Source organism: Phoca vitulina, unplaced genomic scaffold (genome assembly GCF_004348235.1).
Source record: "Phoca vitulina isolate PV1807 unplaced genomic scaffold, GSC_HSeal_1.0 scaffold45, whole genome shotgun sequence".
In the NCBI taxonomy this organism is placed as follows: domain Eukaryota; kingdom Metazoa; phylum Chordata; class Mammalia; order Carnivora; family Phocidae; genus Phoca; species Phoca vitulina.
Window position 1 is genome coordinate 8,282,535 of NW_022589748.1, and position 13,169 is coordinate 8,295,703.

The window sequence follows — 13,169 nt, forward strand, 5'->3', positions numbered from 1 at the left end:
TTTTATTTATTTATTTGACAGAGCGAGATACAGTGGGAGAGAGAGCACAAGCAGGGGGAGCAGGAGAGGGAGGAGAAGCAGACTCCCCGCTGAGCAGGGAGCCTGATGCGGGGCTCGATCCCAGGACCCTGGGATCATGACCTGAGCCGAAGGCAGACGCTTAACGACTGAGCCACCCAGGCGCCCCAGGCTCCCTCTTCTGCGGGAAGCCTGCTTCTCCTCTCCCACTCTCCCTGCGTCTCTCTCTGTCAAATAAATAAATAAAATCTTAAAAAAAAAAGAAGTCCAAATACTTCACAAACTTAAAGTTCCTTTCCTACAAGCGTTTTCAAATACAAAGTTAACAAAAGCTAAACAAATTTATTTCCTCTGCAAAAAATGACAACATTTCTGTAACCTTCACCACAGTAAACGTCACCGCTAATTAAAGAATAAGTTAAGCTCCGTACAGGGATACGAAAAGTAGATGAGAGAGAAAGCACACTCTCTGACCCCCTCCCCTAAATTCATCCCAACTTCAATGAGCGACTTGCACAAAGATAAAGCGAGAAACCACCAGGGCTGTGACGCTGCCTCCCGGCAAAGTCTAGGGATCTAAGGCACTCAGAACACAGGCAAAAGGCAATTTTCACAAGCACGTGATTAGGGTCTTTTGACAAAGTACCTAGAGCTCTGAAACGAGTTCAATGACCACACTAAACATCAGGTGCAATTTAAGCAGGCAAAAGGCTAAGATTATTGCTGAGTTACCTCAAGCATCCCGCAAGTTAGGAGAAACACCAGTCACTGTAAAAGGGGGGGAAAAGGGCTGTTAAACTTGCTAGAGACCAACCTGGCCACACACATCAACAGCATTAAAGCCCAGCACACTCTTATCTCTACAAACTTCACCTGAGAAAATACTCATTGCTGAAAACAAAGATTTAACTAACATAGTTATCTTAGGAGTGTTTAAAATGGTAAAAAATGAAAAACCAGATATCCAACAATAGTAGGGAAATGGTTACAGGATGATATACCCCCAGCAGAAACACTATAGTCATTAGACACACAGGATCTATAATAATATACACAGAACAAGGCTATTCAGGTTTTTTTAAGTATGAGAGTATATGTGCACATAAGGACCCATATGGGAAAAAAAAGACAAATAACAAACCCTCAAAATGGTTCTCTCTAGCTGCTGAGATTACATATATCTTCTTTTTTTTTAAATATTTCCAAATGAGGGGCACCTGGGTGGCTCAGTCGGTTAAGTGACCGACTCTTGGTTTCAGCTCAGGTCGTGATCCCTGGATCATGAAATCGAGCCCCATGTCGGGCTCCCCGCTCAGCGGGGAATCTGCTGGATATTCTCTCTCCCTCTCCTCTTCCTGCTCACGCTCACGCATGCATGCACTCTCTCTCTTACATAAATAAATAAATCTTTTAAAAATTTTTCCATCATGAATATGTATTTCCTTTGTAATAATTTCTAATAATAAAATTTATAAATATAAATAATCCTCAATAGATCCTGCTGCTCTCGTGACCAAAATAGAACTTCATTAAATCTTTTTTTTTTTTAAGATTTTATTTATTTATTTGACAGAGAGAGACAGAGCAAGAGGGAACACAAGCAGGGGGAGTGGGAGAAGGAGAAGCAGGCTTCCCGCTGAGCAGGGAGCCCGATGCGGGGCTCGATCCCAGGACCCTGGATCATGATCTGAGCCAAAGGTGGATGCTTAACGACTGAGCCACCCAGGTGCCCCGAAACTTCAGTGAATCTTAATTCTATTCACTTTCTTCATGAATAAAGGTAGGGGTGCCTAGACGGTGCAGTCGGTTGAGAGTCCAACTCTTGGTCTCAGCTCAGGTCATGATCTCAGGGTCGTGGGACTGAGCCCCGTGTCAGGCTCCGTACTAGGTGTGGAGTCTGCTTGAGCGTCTCTCCCCTTTCCCTCTACCCCTCCCGCTCATGCTTTCTCTTTCTCTAAACTAAATTCTTTAAAAAATGATGAAGGTGATAAATAGGATAAATAACAGAACTTTTTAAAACCAAACTAGAAAAAAAATAAATAGAAAACAGGATGGTCCTCCAATACGTCCCAGTGCTAAAGAAAGGCAAAGCTTAACTTGCAGTGATTTGTGCTCAGAGGGATCTGTAAGAAACCAAAAATAAATGAAGAAAGAATATTTAGGTGAGGTTCCTCCAGACAACCCAGTACTGTGGGCTCCTGGGGCAGGTGGTGCATAGAGGTTCTCCAGACAAGTGTGGGCTCCTCCATTGGGGCAGAGATTGAGAGGCCAGTGGAGGGCACAGAGGGGAGGAGGTGACCATGAGCCAAAGAGGTACCCAGGATGGTAAGGTGTCTTGAAAGGCAGGAGAGAAGAGCTTCAAGAAGGAACAGGTATTGAGAGGTGAATAAGTATAAGGAGTAAGAAAAGAAAGGATGTGAGTCTCTCTGTGCTTTAAAAAGTACCTAGTTGAAACTGGGCTTGCATAATCCTCCACCTGGCAAGATCACTGGTGACCTTTAAAACCACACTCTGGCAGAGGAAAATCAAATGGGAAGGAGATAAGAACAAGGATGAGGAGACAGGCAACAGGTGAACACCACTGCTTCAAATGAAGGGGACATGTGACAGGGTCAGAAGTGAGGAAATCGACAAGAGAAAGGAGCTACTCAAAGAAGGTGGCTGCCCAAGGGACCAGTGCCACTGAAATATGTAATTTTGTATCTTGATTTAGCATTTTATTAGAAAGAAAGGAAATTAACACTGATTATGCCAGATAACGAGCCCTTTCACAGGGTCTCCCTCTCTCCCAAGTATACCACAGAGCTATGTGCTCAAGTTTAAAACTATAATCTAAAACTATATTCATCTTAAGATCTGCTAAACGACAACCTGTGACCCGACCAAAAAGTTCACTCTACGTGAACAACAAAACCACCGTTCATCTTAAACCAGATTTTTGGCCTAAAGCTAAATGGGAAATTCCTTAAACCTCTTCTACAAAGTCACGTCCTTTTCAAAGTTTGGAAGAGACTAGGAGTTGGGCGGGGGGGATGCCACAGGGAGGATGAGAGGGGAGGCTTGGAGAGCCTGTTCTGTATGCCTACCCCAGGAAATACCTTGCTCCTGTGCTAAGAGAATAGCAGGAACTCACCTGGATGTGGGAGAGGGGCCCGCTTTGAATGTAAAAATTAAAGTAGCATTCCTCAAATATCCTGAGCCTAATAAAGAGCATTCATGGATGTGATACCAGATCATCCAACACTTAGCAGAGAGGAGGGCACCTGCTGGCATCACAGAAACCCTGGGCGATCTCAAGCACCCAGCTACCACCCTTCCTCCCCTACCAAGAAGCAGCGAGTGTAGACAGAACAGACCCTCAGAGAGGCAAGTAAGTAGCGATGAAGACAAAGGAACACTTCCAGGCGTCCAGTGAGGTCTCAGATGCTAAAGCCAAAGTCGGAATTGCAGTCCGCACGCACCTCCCTGCAGAATGTGACACACTGGGGCACGATGTCTTACACGGCCAGGGAGTTCCTTCTGCTCAGATCTGGCCACCCTGTCCTCCTCAGGGCAGACACACCATTCACAGCTTCCTGTCAATTTTCCACACCTATCTCCCACCCCAGATCCAAACATCCACCTACGGGAGCTCTCTACTTAGCTGGCCCACAGGTTACCTTGAGCCAACCAGGCCAAAACTTCTACAAATCAGCTCCTCCTCCTCATGACAGACGCAGCCATCCACCCAGTGACCACTGTCAGCCGTTCCGGGGTCTCTCCCCCCCTTACAGTCACCAGTCTAGCAGCTCCCGCCTTGTAAATGTCGCTCACAAGCAGCCGTTGCTCTGCCTCCTTCGGCCAAACTGAAAGCTGAATATACGTATCCTGCCCGTGTTGCCCCGCTTCCCTGATGCTTCTGCAGCCCCGACGGCAGGCCCGGCCTCACACAGAGCAGACGCTGAACAAGAACATCCGACACGACCGCCCACTGCTTACGTGAGAGGCACACTGTTCTAGGAGTTTTGCACATATTGTATATGATCCTCACAACATCTGTATTTACAGATGAGGGAATTAAGGCCTGAGTAAGTTAGCTACCTTAGCCAAGGCCATACAGTAGTAAATGAACCAGGATTCAAATCCAGTCAGCCTCCAGAGCAGCGCATTAACCATTAGGCACATTACTGCCTCCCAGAAAATGTTATGGATTTGGATAGAGTCAACCCTAGTCAACCCCCAACAAATGAGATAAAAACCGAAGAGTATCCATACAATTCTGTGGTTAAGACATCAGCAGTGATACAAGCGAAAGCCCTTTCCCTATGGTGACGTGAGGAAGGAAGAAACAAGCAGACTACAAAGTGCTAAGGAGAGAGTATCATTTTTAACAGCAACTACTTAAAACATGCCCTGTGCCAGGCACCATGCCAAGTGCTTTACCTACATGGTACTTTTTAATGCTCACAACAATGCTAGGTGGATACTACTATCCTGATTTTACAGAAGAGGAAACTAAGTCAAAAGAGGTTAAGTAATTTGTGCAAGGTAGTAAGTGGCAGAGATCGACTCTGACTGAATTCATCCGACCTCAAAAGCTGTGTCATCAATCACAATACCAGGCTGATCAGTAGGTGTCAAGTCCAATGCCAAGTTGAAAAGAAACAAACAAAATTTTCCTATGCCACGGATATATAAAGTGTTTTTAGTCATGGACTTCAATCAAAGCACAAGACCGATTTTTTTGAAGTTTAAAATGGTTAACTTATTTTCCATCTCTATAAGCAAGGCAATTCGTATCTCAAAACTCTCATCAATTAGAGTATAAAGCAAAGATGAGTAGAATCTTCTGTCAATGGCTTCTTGTTTCTCAAGCTAATATAATTCATAGTGTAGAAAACACTTTCACATTAACTCACAAGTTTAAATGACCAAAAGACAAATTACAAGAGAAAGCATGAAGTTTTAGTTACCAAGCGTGCATTCTAGGCAACACCAGTACTCACAGACAGAAGGAAAGGAACAACACGAGCTGACATAATTACATGTTTGTAACCAGACTTATTTTCAAAATTCGGGCTCAGGCCGTACTTCTACTCACTTATAATTAATGAGTGCAGGGCTCCATTTTCAAAGTCATAATATAAAAATCATGGTAAACTCCAACATGCCCCTCTCCCTTTTTAAAAAAATTAATTCACCATAGTTCCAAAGTGGAAAATAATTTATCTTTTTTCTTTAATTTTTTTAAACTGCTGACCATCTTAAAAACCAAATTAAAAGTATCCCCATATTAAAGTTTAATGACTTGGGAGTTTAATTAACAGATATTAAAAAAATCATGAGTGATGACAAGATTAAACCAACACTAAACACGCACTATGAAATTATAACATCCCAATTCAGTATAATGACTGGAAGATGTTGTGAAAACAGCACTTTTAACCAAACAGCATAAAAGTCCAACTGGCAAATGACCCCACTTTGCAGACTCTCATCGCCAAAGGTTGCTGTATAGTCCCCAGGACTACACTTAGGTCTGTAATTATACACAAACTACAGACCTCTTGTCAAATTTATTCAATTTGTACCAGGGAAAGATAATTTAAAGATCTCCATATTTATCAAAATAAATCCAGGGGCGCCTGGGTGGCTCAGTCGTTAAGCGTCTGCCTTCGGCTCAGGTCGTGATCCCAGGGTCCTGGGATCGAGCCCCGCATCGGGCTCCCTGCTCGGCGGGAGGCCTGCTTCTCCCTCTCCCTCTCCCCCTGCTTGTGTTCCCTCTCTGGCTGTGTCTCTCTCTGTCAAATAAATAAATAAAATCTTAAAAAAATAAAAAAAAAAAAAAAAAAAAAATAAATCCAAAATGGAAAATCAATTTGTTAAAAACTCTCTTTCCTCCATTTCGTTTTTTTATCACTATGATACTGTGCTCATTTTATTTTTTTAAGTTTTTTATTTAAATTCCTGTTAGTTAACATACAGTAATATTAGTTTCAGGTGTACAATTTAGTGATTCAACACTTACACCCCCCGGTGCTCATCACAAACAGTGCCCTCCTTAATCCCCATCACCTATTTCACCCATCCTCTCACCCACCTCCCCTCTGGTAACCATCAGTTTGTTCGCCATAATTAAGAGTCTGTTGCTTGGTTTGCCTCTCTTTTTTCCCTATGATCATCTGTTTTGTTTCTTAAGTTCCACATATCCTTTTTTTTTTTTTTTTCATTTTAATTGGAATGTCATAGTAAGTTACTTTTTAAAAACCCCTCTTACATGACAACTGAATTCTGCAGCATGTTATTGACAAAAAACATCATGCAAATTGTCCATCCCTGGACTAATGTCATGCTGTGGCCCCGTTAAAACCACTCTTTTTCAGATGCTTATCTATAACGAGGGACAGAGCAGTGGGTAGAGATGGAAGAAGAGTCTAAAAGCAGCATTAAAAAGTTAAGAGGGTGCAGTCCTGAGCATGTTTAAAGAAAGGATAAGCCAGTGAGGTCCTGAGACTAGTCATAATGTTGCGAAGCAATTACATGGCATCCTACTTGAATGGCTTCAAAGGTTCTTGACGATACTGGGTAAGAGAAATAAACCACATGTCTGTGAAGTGAACTAGATGTCAGTAAACACACTGAGGAACTGGCTAAAGAGCTTGCCATCCATCACTTGGCTGTTGCCAGAGTGGCAGAGACCATACTAGAGCTGTGTTCTTGCGAACTAAACACAGGCACGGAAACAACTTGCAGACACCAAATTTAATTTCCTGATTGTTAATACCAGACATAAATCACAATCAGCATCTTTTTCATTGTCCTTAAAATAAGTTAAGCACTGCTTTGTGTCACTGGCTGCATAACAGAACAAAAGAAACACACCAAATGAAAACAATTCTTTAGAACCCAGAAATCTACCAGAAGCCAGACTGGGTAGCCTGTGCTTTTTTTGTCTTAGAAAAGCATTTAACCGGAGCACTTGGGTGGCTCAGTCAGTTAAGCATCCGACTTTCTTTCTTTTTTTAAGATTTATTTATTTGACAGTGAGACACACACAGTGAGAGGGAACACAAGCAGGGGGAGTGGCAGGCAGGGGGAGAAGCAGGCTTTCCACCAAGCAGGGAGCCCGATGTGGGGCTCGATCCCAGCACCCTGGGATCATGACCTGAGCCGAAAGCAGACACTTAACAACTGAGCCACCCAGGCGCCCCAAGTGTCCGACTCTTGATTTAAGCTCGGGTCATGATCTCAGGGTCCTGGGATGGAGCCGAGTTGAGCTCCGTGCTCAGCCGGGAGTATGCGTGAGGATTCTCTCCCTCTCCCCCTCTCCTCACTCTCTCTCCCTCCCTCCCAAATAAATAAATCCTAAAAAAAAAAACAATAAGAATAAGAAAAGCATTTAACCCTTAACCGACTTCCCCTGCCAATGATTCTAGGCTCCCACTGTCCAGCCACCTTCCTTTATGAAGCTTAACCGTAACAAAACCCCTAATAGTTGTTATCTCCACATGGCAATTGCGTCCTGCCACTTTTTTTTTTTTAAGATTTTATTTATTTATTTGAGAGAGGGAGAGAGAAAGCACGAGTAGGGGGAGGGGCAGGGGGAGAAGCAGGCTCCCGGCTGAGCAGGGAGCGCGATGTGGGACTCGACCCCAGGACCCCGGGATCATGACTCGAGCCGAAGGCAGACGCCCAACCAACTGAGCCACCCAGGCGCCCCGCGTCCTGCCACTTTTTATAGCCTATTGCTTTCTCTAAGTACGTTCCCTGAGGGCAGAAACAATTTGCACCAAGGTCTTGTCTCTCTTCCCTGCAGCAGCTGCAGCTACAGCCCAAATAGAGGTGAGCTCAATCAGCATTTGGGGATCTCAGTAACCAGACGTGGGTGCTTCCCGCTTCCAGCCCACCTCAATTAGGCCACAGAAATTCTTCCCACACCTTTACTAGGAAGTCAACACAATGCCTCCTTATCCTAGAAAGAAAACACGCTTGGAGTCATGAAGCACATCTCAGCTGCACAACAGGTCAATTTCCTTTTCTTAAATGGGGAAGCTGGAAAGTGTTCTTACCTATATAGACAGCACACAAATGCTCAGACCCCAAGCTGACCAGAGAGCTTCAGGGACAAAACAATTTATTAAACATTCGTCATCAAATTAATCAAATTCCAGCACTGGAATTTTTCCTCCCACTACCTCCCACAGCGGCTCACCTTGGAGGCAGGAAAGTAGCAGTTCAGGAGGAGCCGCAATCTTTCCTGCGTTAAAGCAGGCTGCAAAGAAGCTCCCCATTCATCACCGAGGGCTGTAATCCGCTAGTTGACAACTAAACTACAGGCAACGGACTCTTCAACGAAGGCCCCCTCACCAGCTGTCCCCCGGTTATGCTGTTCACACAATTCAAAACAGCACAACAGGCTTGGTTTTATTCCTAATGGTGCTTATCAAGAGAAACAAAACTATGTGCCTCTAAATTACCCCGAAGCCACTCCTTAATTTACGAAAACATGAGTGAAGATAATAATCCGCCCCATCTCTCCGTATTTACCAAGCTTGAAACATAAAATACCACTATTCAAAGTTTTTGCACATACGCGAATCTCTCCCTCCCATCTTCTTTCTGAAATGTGTATACTTCGCAAATGGAGAAGTAAGGCAAACACGACCCAAAGTCAAAAATGGCAAACTACCAAAATGTTCCCCGTGCCAAATCCAAATCATCCAACCTCAGGTCCATACGTGGGAAGTCCTGCCATCTCGGGGGCGGCAGGGCACCCTTGCTCCGGGTATGCAGGTGGACCAACCCCGGTGGCGGGTGACCAGGCCCAGGCCGGCGGAGCAGGCCAGACCTGGGCTAACGCGAAGCGACCCCCACCGGCAACTGGGGCGGGGGCTGCAGCCCCGAGAGGCGGCGAAGACACCCGGCCAGCAGGACCGCTCCCAACCAGCGCGTCCCCCTCCCGGCCCCGCGCTCAGCCCCGACCCCAGCCCGCCGGCCCCGGCTCACCCCGCCCCGGTGGGCAGCGGCGCGCCCCGGGCCCAGCCGGGCCAGCTGGTCGGCAGACGCCCGCGGCCGCTCAGAGCTCACTCGCGGCGGCGCGCGGCGGGCCCGGGGCCGCTCGGCACCATCCTCCCCGCCGCGCCGGGGGCGGCGTCGGGCTCCGCGGGGCCCAGGCGAGGACCAGAGGCCAGTCCGGCTCACGCCGTGGCGACACAGACTCGTCTCCGGGTCCGGCAGCCGTGGTTTCCGGGTAGAAAAAACGCCACCGCCAACGCTGCCGTGACCTCCGACACCTGGCGCCCGACGGCGGCGCGGCCGGGACAAGATTCCTTAGTCGCGAGCGGCAGAGACCACGCCCCCTGGTTGCGTCACGTGGGGAGGGGCTTGCGTGTGAGTACGAGGGCTGTGTGCGTCCAGACGTGGAGTGCGTGCCGTGCTTTCCTGTGTCTGTGTGTGAACGTAGTGTCGTAAGAATGGCGTTGTGGAAAGCGTGCGTGCGGGGTGCGCGTGTGTGGACCTGCGTGTCGGTGTGCGTTCTGGGAAGGCCACGTGTTGTGCGCGTCGGTGGATCCGTGCGCGTGTTTGGTGTGGTGTGTGATGGTTCTAAGTATAGGATGTGTGCAGACATAGTTGTGTATGCTGTGTGTCTGTGCTCGTGGATTAATCACTGCCCATGAAAGTATGATTTAATGCGGTGACTTTGTAAAGTAATTTGGCATTATCCAGTAAACTGGAAGATGTACATCCTTTCGGGAGAATCTGTTACCCTGGAGAAACAATGGCACATCGGCACACGACATAATAAAGAATGTTTATAGCACCACTGTTTGTAGTCACTAAGAACTGAGGGGAAAAACCAAATGCCCATACGGTCAAATGTAAAAAAAGACTTCAGTATATTCTTATATAATCAATTTCAACAATGAAAATTGTTGAAAACAGCTGACAACAGCCAGGTTCACCCTAAGGCTACAATATGCTGGGGGAGCAAGCTACAAAATGCTACATTGCAGCATAATTCCATTATATAAAATCCCCCAAACATAATCTAATCAGCATGTTGTTTAGAGATGCATACATAACTGGTAGCACTAAAAAAAAAAAAAAAAAAACCCATGAGAAAAAGATGCGCAAACCTCATGTTCCGTGTTAAGAGACTAGAATGGGGAAGGAGCTCCACAGGGTACTTCAAAGGTACTTTGAGCGAGTCACAAGCACTCTGAACCTCATGTTCTTCATTTCTGAAATGGGGATGATAATACCAGCTTAGTCAAGTTGGTAAAAATCCTCCGCTCTGTAAACTGTAAAGCACTATCCAGAGAGAAGTTATGTGCTGTGAGAGCTAACTGTGGGAGGACCTGAGCTGTTTGTCAAAGTTCCTGCAGGGTACTGATCCCTGGTCAAGGTATGATGCACACTGATTTAACAGTATTGTTTTGTAACCCATGGGTTTAAGGAGCTTCAGAGTAGTTTATGTCAGCTTCTCAGCATTATTCGTTGATAAAAGCCAAAGGGTTCTGCAGTTGGGGCTAGTTACATAGCAGGAATATGCCTGTGTGACCAGCAAAATATTAAAAAAGAAACTAGCAGGGGCGCCTGGGTGGCTCAGTCGTTAAACGTCTGCCTTCGGCTCAGGTCAGGATCCCAGGGTCCTGGGATCGAGCCCCGCATCGGGCTTCTTGCTCAGAGGGAAGCCTGCTTCTCCCTCTCCCACTCCCCCTGCTTGTGTTCCCTCTCTCGCTGTGTCTCTCTCTGTCAAATAAATAAATAAAATCTTAAAAAAAAAAAAAAAAAAAGAAACTAGCAGAGACTCTGTTTTGGGCTCCCTGCTCCAAAGTGTTTCGTGCACATGTCGCTGGTTCCTGCCCCAGGAGTGAAAGTGAGTTCTGTCTTGGCTCAGACAGAAGTAGGGTAACAGACCCCTGTGCTTGGCGTTTCCAGCAGGCCTCTTGCTATGAGACAGCCTTTGGCTGTGACGCATTATCTGTTACTTAAATATTCCCGCTGTATTTAAAATGAATGTGTTATTAAATTTGTAGACTGAGGAAAAAGAACAAAAAAGATACTACTTCTATATTGTATTTTTTTTCCTGTAATAAACTAGACTTGTTAGTATTTGTCACTTAGCATCCTGGGAATCTTCTTTAGCAACTAAAGCCTGTTAAACCATCTCAGAAGCTGGTGTCAAGATATAGGATTTACTGAAAACAACAACAACAACAAAAAAAACCCTGACTCATTCTTAACTCAAAATATGGCTAGGGCATTACTAGAAAGAAAAAGGGTGATTCTGATAAAGAGGATCAGAATGAACAAGTTACTCTTGGTTTGAAGTAGCTCAGGCTTTGAAATTAGACACCAGCAGTAAAACATTTCAGTGAAATCTGGAAATGAAAGAATCTGAACCTCAGGAGCCAGAAAAATGGACCAGAAGGGAACTGCAAACTGCTGTCAGGTCAGCTAAAAATTCAGTTCTGTGGTTGCTGCTTTGAGCATCAGCAAAATGAAAGTAGGTTTGGAATCTCCTTGGGGTGAGCTCCGCCCCTTGGAGCTGGCACTGTAATATCTGATGAATCAGCTAATTCTGTGAGATGTATGACAACAAAGAAGGTAATTCAAGTGAGGCAAGATGACGAGGGCAAGAAACCATAGAAATAAGGGATTATTCAGTGAAGGAGCTGAAGCATTTTCTTCCAGATCATTACAGACATCATTCTAATAAACCTTTGTTAAAAGGACTCCTGAGAATTTTAGAACGAGGGCTTTGAACACTTCTGACTAAAGGGGAATATTTGGGCCCACCAAATATTGGCTAATACCTTTGTGGGGATGGTTCAAGGGGAAGCCCCTAGACTTCTAGAATGGATTAAGAGAAGGGCAATATCAGTGCCCCTCCCTTGTCAACACATGCTGAAGCCTCAAAAACACGGCAGGTGTAGGCAGTACTGAGCTCCCCGCATAATGACAGAATCAAGCTTCCCGATGGGATGTCCCTCCCCCAGGCTACGACCGACGCTGTGGTCCAAGGAGTCCCACCAGCACTTTGCTATTGAGACCACAGGAGGGTGTAAAAGAGGCAAAATCCTTTACCCCAACTACCACACAGAGGATTTCAAAATTTTTAAAAAATCAGTAGCACAGCCACTTTGGAAAACAGCCTAGCAGTTCCTCACTGACATTTATCAACAGCATTATAATAGCAAAAAAAAAAAAAAAAAAAAAAGTGGAAACAGCCCACATGTTCATCAACTGAGGAATGGGCAAGCAAAATGTGGGACATCCATACAATGGAACATTATTCACCCATGAAGGGGAATGAGGTACTGATACTTGCTCCAACGTGGATAAAACTTGAAAGCATTATGATAAATGAAGGAACTCAGTCGCAAAAGGCCACATATTATATGATTCCATTGGTATGAAATGTCCAGAATAGGCAAATCCATAGAGACAGAAAGTGCATTAGTGGTTGGCGAAGGTGGGAGGTGGTAACTAAAGGGGGACAGGGTTTTTTGGGGGCCAATAAAAACATTTGAAAATTGTGCTGGTGGTTGCACAACTCTGTGAATACACTAAAAACCATTGAATTGTACCCTTTAATTGGGTGATTTATGTATATGAAATATATCTCAATAAAGCTGTTTTCAAAAAGGTTAAAACTTTACAAAAGAAAGAAGATCAAACCAAGAAAGGGATCAACAATTCAGGCTCTAATCATGTAGAAATCTTTAGACAGTTAATTTTAAAAGTCATGAAAAAGGAGGAAATTGACAGAGTGCCACCAAAACCTTGATGGAATTTTATGGAAATCTGGGGATCCCACAACTAAGTCTCCTCAATGTCCCTAGGATGGAAAATCCCAAGGCTTAGGGAAAGACAAAGGTTCCAGTGAGCCTATAGCATTAGATTCCAAAATACCCACTTTTTTTTTTTAAGTTTTATTTATTTATTTGACAGAGAGAGACACAGCGAGAGAGGGAACACAGCAGGGGGAGTGGGAGGGGGAGAAGCAGGCTTCCCGCTGAGCAGGGAGCCCGATGCGGGGCTCGATCCCAGGACCCTGGGATCATGATCTGAGCCGAAGGCAGACACTTACCGACTGAGCCACCGAGGCGCCCCAAAATACCCACTTTTAATATAAAGGTGGTAGTCCTTTTTCCCATACTTGCAAA

General features: G+C 45.2%; 1 protein-coding gene across 1 annotated transcript in view; it reads right to left on the reverse strand.

The window, feature by feature from the left end:
• The window catches only part of TMEM248 (transmembrane protein 248), a 34,450-nt gene extending 25,153 nt beyond the window's left edge, over positions 1-9,297 (reverse strand). The window contains exon 1 of the mRNA XM_032430804.1: positions 9,004-9,297. The gene's annotated coding sequence lies outside the window, so the exon portion shown is untranslated. The remainder of the gene's footprint in view (positions 1-9,003) is intronic.
• Positions 9,298-13,169: the final 3,872 nt, after the last annotated feature.